Raw genomic sequence first — 9,834 nt, 5'->3', positions numbered from 1 at the left:
TTCCCCTCTGAACTTCTAATGTTTCATCCCATTCTCTTTTGGCCTGAAAGATTTCATCCAAGAAGTCAATTGTTAATCTAATAGGGCTTTTCTTGGCCGGCGCCGCGGCTCACTAGGCTAATCCTCCGCCTAGCGGCGCCGGCACACCGGGTTCTAGTCCCGGTCGGGGCGCCGGATTCTGTCCCGGTTGCCCCTCTTCCAGGCCAGCCCTCTGCTGTGGCCAGGGAGTGCAGTGGAGGATGGCCCAGGTGCTTGGGCCCTGCACCCCATGGGAGATCAGGAAAAGCACCTGGCTCCTGGCTCCTGGCTCCTGCCATCAGATCAGCGCTGTGCGCCGGCCACAGCGCACCAGCCTTGTCGGCCATTGGAGGGTGAACCAATGGCAAAGGAAGACCTTTCTCTCTGTCTCTCTCTCTCACTGTCCACTCTGCCTGTCAAAAAAAAAATTAAAATTAAAAAAAAAAATCTAATAGGGATTTTCTTATAAGTGACTTGATGCTTTTGTTTTGTTATTTTTAGAATTCTGAGCCGGCACTGTGGCTCGATAGGTTAATCCTCTGCCTTGCAACGACAGCACACTGGGTTCTAGTCCCAGTCGGGGCGCTGGATTCTGTCCCGGTTGCCCCTCTTCCAGGCCAGCTCTCTGCTGTGGCCAGGGAGTGCAGTGGAGGATGGCCCAGGTGCTTGGGCCCTGTACCCCATGGGAGACCAGGAGAAGCACCTGGCTCCTGGCTTCGGATCAGCGCGGTGCGCTGGCCACAGCGCGCTGGCCACGGCAGCCATTGGAGGGTGAACCAACAGCAAAGGAAGACCTTTCTCTCTGTCTCTCTCTCTCTCACTGTCCACTCTGCCTGTCAAAAAAAAAAAAAAAAAAAAAGAATTCTGTCATGGATGTGTGTGAGTTTAACTATAATATGCTTCAGAGATAATAGTTTTGGTGCATTCTGTTAGAGATCCTTTGCCCTTCCTAGATCTGTATGTCAATACTTTTCCATGTTTTGGAGAGTTTTCAGCAAGTATTTTATTAGATGGAGTTTCTGTTTGTCTTCTCTTCCCTGTCTGGAACAGCCAAACTGTGGATGATTATTTTTTTTTTAAAGATTTATTTGTTTATTTGAAATGCAGAGTTATAGAGAGGCATAGGCAGAGCAAGAGAGAGAGAGTGTGAGAGAGTGAGAAAGTCTTCCATCAGGTGGTTCACTCCCTAAATGGTTGCAATGGCGCTGGCCCCTGAATGATTATTTCTTAAAGGTGTCCCTTAAGTCCTGAACATTTTCTTTGTTCTTTTGAATACATTTTTCTTTTTTTGTCTAGTGGATTACTTCAAAAGACCCATCTTCAGACTCGGGAATTCATTCTTCTGCTTGCTCAGTTCAGCTATTGATGCTCTCAACTGTGCTTTCAATCTCGTTTACTGAGTTCTTTGGCGTTAAGATTCTTTAATGGCTCTTTTTTTAGGGTCTTTATATCTTTGCTGAATTTCTCACTCATAACATGAATTGTCTTTACAATGTCATTAAATTGCCTATTTGTAGTCTCTTATATCTCATTAAATTTCCTAAAAATTATTCCTTTAAATTCTTTGTCAGGCAAGTCATCAATTTCTGTTTCTTTGTTGTCTGTTGCTGGAGGGTTATTGTGTTTCCTGGGAAGTGTCATGTTAGTTTGTTCATGTTTCTTGTGCCCCTACATTGGTTTTTGTGGCTCTGGGATGCTAGTTGCTTCTACCAATTTTATAGGGTTGTGGCCATTTTAGTAAAAGACTTTCTGCAGCCAGTGTGTGTTAGGACATTGGTTGGATATGCTATGTTGCCTTTGGTTCCAGATGGACACAGTAATGTAGTATTTAAGTGGCTTTGTCAGTTATAATTAACATTGGTGATATTTTTGGGTATCTTAGTGACCTAATGGACAAAGCCTAGTGTCTGCTTCTCAGGGTCTCCATGGAACAAACCTCTGAGGACAGGATACTCAACTGCTTCACGGGCCCACAGGGGAATCGGTATGGCTGCTCACTGTTTTATGAGGACACTGGTGGACGTTTGGGGTTGCTTGTATGCTTTCCTGGGCTTCTGCAGCCCAAGTCACTCAGGGTCAAAGATCTGGTTGCTTTCTGGGGATGAGGATGCATGGGTGGGGTACCTGACTACTTCTGGGCAGCATAATTTGGGCGGGGCCCTGCTACTCTTCTGGGGGCCTCTGCAGGCTGAACCATTCAGGATACACTGCCCAAGTTCTCTCTGGGGCCTTAGGAAGGTAGGAATGATCTCCTGACTCGCTTATGGAGCTGAGTCTGTGGAGTCGCTGAGAACAGCTGCTTCATAGGACTTTGGGTGGATGTGGTCTCTTGATGTAGCAACAGCTTGGGTAAGAGAAGGTGCAACATGGGCAATACATGATGTGATAACCTAATAGCTCCTAAATTAGGCTCAGGGCCTGCAAGGATCCCACAATTCTCAGATAGTCAATGCCTCGTGTGTTTGTGATATGTGCGGGGGCTTTGCGGGGGTCTCCTGATTACCCTTGTCCTGCCAAACACTTGTCAGTGTTGATTTTTTTTTTTTTTTTTTTTTTTGACAGGCAGAGTTAGACAGTGAGAGAGAGAGAGACAGAGAGAAAGGTCTTCCTTTGCCGTTGGTTCACCCTCCAAGTGGCTGCTGCAGCTGGCACACCGCGCTGATCCGAAGCCAGGAGCCAGGTGCTTCTCCTGGTCTCCCATGCAGGTGCAGGGCCCAAGGACCTGGGCCATCCTCCACTGCACTCCCGGGCCACAGCAGAGAGCTGGCCTGGAAGAGGGGCAACCGGGACAGAATCCAGCACCCCAACTGGGACTAGAACCCAGAGTGCCGGCGCTGCAGGCAGAGGATTAGCATAGTGAGCCCCGGTGCTGGCCCAGTGTTGATCTTGAGAGACTGGACAGCAGATGCTGCATGATTAGTTCCTTTCTTTATAAGTTCATTGTGCATCTCCATGCTCTACGCCATCTCGTCTGGTGCTCACTTTCCTGCCCCACTCCCCAGTGGGTAAAGTCTTCCTCCACACAGGGCTGCCTGAGGTTGGAGGAGGGGTGGTGGAGGATGTCCTTTGCCCTGTGGCTAACAACAGTTCTAGAGGCTCAGTGTATGTATGTGCTGACTTGCAGCCGGGAAGGGGGGGGTTCTGTTTAACAATGGGTATCAACACGGTGAGCCTGGTACTAAGGATCGGACTTAATTCCCTCACCATCCCCCAAGCAGGAGGCATCTCTGTTCATACTGAGTGCTTGGAGCTGGGTTGAGGTAATATGGGCAATTCTTTCCTTCCTGCCTTCTTCAACTTGTCTTTCTTATTGTTACACCAGTGGCAGGCACTATGGCCTCTCACCTGGCTCCACCAGCTCTTGAAAAGGAAGTCTGTTGCATGATTAAGTGTTCTAATTTGTATCTCAATGGAGAGATCACCAGTGGAAAATCTTACTCAGCCTCCATCTTGCTCTTCCTCCTAATTTTTTATATTTTCAGCTGAAACTTAAAACTGTATATTTACGGGGTAGCATGTGATATCTTGATGCATATATATGTTGTATAATGCTCAAACCAGGGGAAACATAGCTATACCCTCAAATATTTATCATCTGTTTATGGTGAAAACATTCAAAATCCTCTCTTCTAGCCAAGCAAACATATTTGCTTGTATATAGGAAAGTCACCCATAATAATAATCTATTGCTTTGTAACAAATTATTGCCACATGTAGCACTTATAATCAGAAACGTTTATTATCTCATAGTTTCTGTGTGTCAGGAATCCAGGTGTGGCACAGAGTCTGAGTCTCCAGGAGGTTACAGACATCTGCACTCACAATCACCGTGGTGTACAAAATCAAACTCTTGCTCAACTTACCCCACAGCTCCCACACCAGAGATGTGGCTCTCCTCCCAGCTTCTCTTTCTCAGTGACTACCTCCACTGATCTTGCTCTGCAACCCAGAAACCTAGAGATCATTCTGGGCTATCTCTTCAATCTTATCTTCCATATCAGCTTATCACTAAATTTTTTCAGTTTATACCTAAATATCACTCAAATATAGTCCCTTTTCTCTACCACTACCACTGTCAGCCTAATAGAAGCACCTATCATTACCTGCATGGACTTACAAACTGTGTGGACTCTACTACCTGTTCCTCCCCAATCCCTTCTGATTATTTCTTCTCCAATCTATGTTATGTGTGCAAAGTGATCTCTTCATTAGATAAGTCTGATTTGGATACCTATCTTTTTAAAGCCATTAAATGGTTTTCGATCTCCTAATGGCCAAAGACAAAATTCCTTAATAACTGATACTGTTCTACCTCATCTGGCCCCTCTTTAGTTCCCAGCCTGGCCACACAGGGCTCCCCTTCACTCTTTTCTTTCTTGGCATACTCTCTTTCAGTTGTACTAACCACAGGGTCCTGGAATATTCTGTCCTTTCATAAAACATTTTTCTCTCCTATTTTTTGCCTAATTAATTTCTATTCAATTTTTAGACTTCAGTTCAAGCATTGCTTCTGTGGGAAATCCCCCTTCTAGAGCTACATAGGCTCATATATGTCTCCTAGACATATAACATGTAACATGTAACAGTCACAACTTTATATTAGTTTGTATGATTATTTGATGGTCTGCCTTTTCTATATTTTGCAAGTACCATCAACTAAAAGTCATATCACTGTAATATCTCCTGTTTTTAAAGCGACTGGTGAATAGGTGTTCTAATAACATGTATTAGGCAAATGTAGTTTTGGGCCACAACTCTCTGCAAATAGTTGCAACTGTAAGTAAACCAGGTTGGCCATTGTGTGATTATTTTTTATTTGTATTTTTAATAAAGACTTATTTATTTGAAAGGTAGATTTACAGAGAGAAAGGGAAAAACAGAGAGAGAGAGAGAGAGAGAGAGAGATAAAGGAATTTTTCATCTCATCCACTGATTCACTGCCCAAATGGCCACAATGCCAACCCAAGGCCATGCAGGTCTCCCATGCAGGTGCAGGGGCTCGCACACTTGGGCCATCCTCCACTGCTTTCTCAGGCACATTAGCAGAGAGCTGGATCAGAAGTGGAGCAGCTGGAAATCGAACTGTACCCATATGGGATGCCAGCATCACAGGCAGTGGCTTAAACTGCTATGTCACCACACCAGCCAGGACCAGTATATGATTAGATTCTACCTGCTTGCCCAGGATACTGGAATTCCCTGGGTTCCAGATCAAGGTCTCTACAGATTTAATAGATACTGCTCCAGACTACTAATTTCATTAACCAGGCTACTTAATTAACTTTTGTATCCAACTAGAACCAAAGTATTACAAGCTATGGGTCAATACCTTCTTGCTTACTAGACTTGATTAGTGTGGTTTGACCTGAATGGACTATTGGGGCTTGTTGGGGAGGGGAGAGTTTTTCCCTCACTGGGAGGAAGCAAGTATGTGTCCATGGTTGTATATATGGCTGCTTCTTAATTCCATTACTTCTTTCCCCAGAAATGCTATAGTCTGCTGGCAATGGAGGATGCTAACTTGTCCCAACATCCTATATCCAACTCCTTGTAAGAGTGGGGAACTCAGATTGTGCCCACACAATGGTATTCTAATGTGGCACAGATATAGAAATGTTTCTCACTCTTGTTCCTTCTCTCACATACCTATCAGTTTATCCCAGAGAGAGTCAGAACTTCCCAAGGCTCAAATTCTGGTTATCTACAATCTCATTTAACAAAAAAAGAAGCAGCAGAGTTAAAAATGACCCCTTGGTTAGACTGGTTTAAGCAGTTCCACCGGGCTTGGAGCCCTGCAGCACTCTGGTTGCTCACGCTCACAAGAGGAATCCTTTACAACGGTAGAGAAGGGTGGATAAAGCACCCCTGGATGATGGCTCAGCCGACTTCGCAGCTTAGTCCACATCAACCCCAATCCTTTCAGCACATGGTGAGAAATCCTTGATTTTCAGACTGAATCATTTAAACTTCATATTTAAAGTAGCAAGGATTTAGCAAAGAGGTTTTGGCAAGGAGTGGTGTAGTGAAAGGAGAATTTTTGAAAAATTAATCTGATAACTTTGCACATTTGATTGTTTTAAAAATTTCACTTATGTGTGAGAGAGAGACAGATAGAAAGCCCTTATTCACTGATTGACTCCCAAATGCCAGCAACGGCAAGAATTTAATTCAGGTGTCCCATGTGGGTGGCAGGGACCCACCTACTTAAGCCATCACCTCAGGCTCCCAGAGTCTGCATTAACAGAAAGCTGGTACTGGGAACCAGGTTTGGAACCCAGGTACCTACTGTGGAACATGTGTGTCCTAATCGGTGGCTTACATGCTAGGGCAAAGGCACACCCTTGGGCATGAAGTTTTAAAATGAGAAGTGATTGACATATAAGGATAATTCAAAGCAAGAAATGTGGAGTGTTTAGACTAAAATTTTAGCTGACAATTAAATTTGAGTAAGAAAGTATCCATAGGCCTTATATGGGGACAGAGATTTAAAAAGAAAAAAAGATTCCATATTGAAAAGTTAGGAGATGTTTGATCTTACTTACTCTGGCATGCACTATGGATGTTGAAGCTATAATCCCCAATGTGGTGGTAACTGGAGATGATATGGCTATCTTCGGGAGGTGATTAGGTCATGAGGGTGCAGTCTGTCTTCATGAATAGGATTAGTGCTCTTATAAGAAAAGACACCGTGGAAATGAGTGATTCTCAATCCCATGCGAAGATACTGCAAGAAGATACCCATCCACATTCCAGGAAAAGGGCCTTAGACCAAATCCATCAGCACCTTGTTCACAAACGTCCTAGTTGTAGGAGCGTGACAAATACATTTCTGTTATTTAAGTTATTCTGTCAATGGCCCTGTGTAACAGCAGCCTGAACTGTCGTAGCCATGCACTAAGAGTACCCAAATGTCCTTTTCTTCCACATTTATCACAAACACTTCCCATTCACGGGGGCTGATAGCTCCCTACCTCCCCGAGGCTCCTTCCTGATTTGACACACGTCTGCATCTTGATTTGCAACACTCGCTCTGAGATCTCATTTTTATATTCATGCTGAAGCTCCGCATACCACGACTGTAACTATGAGGTGCTCTCCCTTTTCTCCCCACCGCTGGAGCCTCAGCCACCTGGACCAGTGCTGCTAACAGGCAACGGGGGCCAGCTGAGACTGCCGTGATGTGCAAGCTGGGGCATCCTGAGTGTGATGAGACAGAGGGAGTTCTGCTTGAGTAGGTGGCATAGGCTGTGAGCAGCTAGGCTGGAACAGAAGCTGAGAGTAGAGGCTGGCTGAATAAGGGTGAGAGCTAGAGAGGGCAAAGGGCTGAGGGCTAAGTTCCAGCGCACTCTCGCACTCTGGGAGGCAGAAGGAGAGGCACGAGCCACTGCCTGTATCAAATAATTTGCAGTCAATTCTGGATGAGTCAAGCCCTGTGTGAAGACTTAATAGGAATTCTTCTTCCCCTCCCAGCCTCTCGCTGACCAGTTTGCTTGACTGACAGCAATTCTGCCAGAGGGTGAGCAGAAGAAATGAAGGGAGATGAGAATCGAACTGATACATTTTACTACGTGTGAACAGCCCTGGGACAAAGCGTAGTGGTGAGAATGCTGGGAGATAGTTTAACAATACTAATTAAAGACACTATTAGATCAAGCATTCATGTAATTGACTTGTGCATGACTACGAGTATTCCCTGAGTGGTACTGAAGCAAAGGATTGGCAGCATTTATTTTTTTACTGCTTAGAATTTCAACTTTAGATTCAGCAAACAGTAGATACAAAAGTATCTTTGAGATCGCCAGTAAATGCTGCTGGAAGGAGTTTATTCTTATATTAAATTTGATCCTGTTAAGTACAGTTGGTATCAGTCTGTCAATATTTTGTGTGGTAGCCAGATTCCATATATATTCGAATATATTTTCCGTATTTTTTTTTTGTGACTGTTGTAGGTATATAAGGAAAGAAATGAGGACGGCCTTACAACTAGGAAAAGCAATAATCCTCTGAGAACACAAATATTTCATAATTAACAATTATAACACTCATTTGATCCAATGTAACTCATCCTAACTGATGAGCTATCATGATCTTCATAGCTTGATTGGCTAATAGTTTAAAAGTGGTGACCTAATCCATTGTCGTGTGACTGAAAAGTAGCATCTCTCATCCTGTCTGTGTCTCAGCAGGACAACCTGAAGCCAGCCCTGGTTTGCAGGGGTCTGAGTGTAACAGGGCTCCCACTCACAAGGCACAGGAGCCAGGCAGTGATCCAGCCCTCTCAGGGAAGTTGGACAGTTGGGGCTGTGACAACAGGCCACATTCAAAGAGACAGGTGTCCCTCTCTCCTCTAACAGAATGATGACAGGGTAAAATGTGAGCCCAGTGTAGGCAGATTTTCGTGGAGCACAGAAGTGATTGTGAAAGCCTGAAATGAAACAAAGAAAACAGACATTTTTCTGTGCCAAGAACTTCTCTGGTGTGAGGTGAATAATGAAGGCACTGGGCAGTGAGAAACTGTCCACGAACCCTCTGGTGTGATCCCTGGGCCATGCGATGGTCTCAGCCCCTCTCTAGTCACAGGGAGGTCTGTTCTGCTGTGGGGCTGAGGGAACACTCGCTGGAGATTGCCCAATCTCCTTTGCTTCAGCTTTATGCTCACCAAGCGAAATTCTGCTTACTATTCTGTTTTTACAACACACTTTAAAACTAGCAAGAAGATGAGCTGGAAAAGAGGATATACCTATTTCAGTCCCTGGACAAGTATATTCCTGTGTATCAATCAATCAGCATTCTGATTTTCTCATGAACTCCTGCATTTGTTTAGCATTTGTCTTCCTGGCAGAGCATGAACAGCTCTGTATAGACTGAAAAAATCCAGTTTTGGTACTTAAAAACTGTATGCGTGACCCTGATTAATAGTGACCTAAGTTTGTGTGCTACCCCACCCCCCACACCTTCCAGAAGCAAACCAGTTGGCCTTCATTTTGGGAATGTTGTAGACACTATTTTGCTAGGGAATGAGGTTAAATCTTCAGCTGGGTCATGGGTTCAGCTTTGTAATTCAAAACTCTCTTGCCTCATCCTTTGCTTTTGAGTTCCTAGATTTTCTCTGTTCTTGCCCCCACCAAACTCCCATCTGTCTTAGCTTCTCAAGTCTGTCATGCTTTCCAAGTGCCCACTGTCTTGACAAGTTGTGTTGACTTTTCTTCTTTATCTCTTCACCGTTCTCTTATTTTATTCTTTTCATTTTTTTCCTTCTAATTTGGAAACTCACCTGCTTTCTCAGTGATCTTATGGAGCAAGCTTATGTCACAGGCTCATTAGGATTGAAACATGCCTGTAATCCTGGGTGGACCAGTCTGGTAGCCACTAACCACGTGTGCATTAGTTAGTGTGGCTGGTCTGAAATGAGATTTGCTGTCAGAACAAAATGCACACCAGATTTAGAAAACTTGATTCAAAAGAATGGAAAACATCTCATGAATACGTTATCTTATATTAATTACAGGTTGAAAGGACAATATTGTGGCTATCTTGGGTTAAAGAAATATATTGTTAATTTCATTGATTTGTTTTCACTTATTTAATGTGGCACTAGAAAATTTAAAAGAATGTGTTTGGCCGATAGTATAATTCTAAAGATCAGTGTTGCTTGAGTGTCTTAACAGCTATATTTTTTACATTGCTATACATATAAAGACTGCATTAAAAGCTCAACTTGGGTGAAACATCCCAAAATGAATCCTCCATTTCTTTTTCCTCTATCATGTCCCATGTTCCCAAGTTATTCTTATTTTTCCTTTTCTTTAGGAGGCT

The sequence above is a fragment of the Oryctolagus cuniculus genome, chromosome 4 (genome assembly GCF_051225735.1).
Source record: "Oryctolagus cuniculus isolate XC-2025 breed Fujian yellow rabbit chromosome 4, ASM5122573v1, whole genome shotgun sequence".
NCBI classification, from domain to species: Eukaryota; Metazoa; Chordata; class Mammalia; order Lagomorpha; family Leporidae; genus Oryctolagus; species Oryctolagus cuniculus.
Note: the sequence above shows the minus strand (reverse complement) of the source record.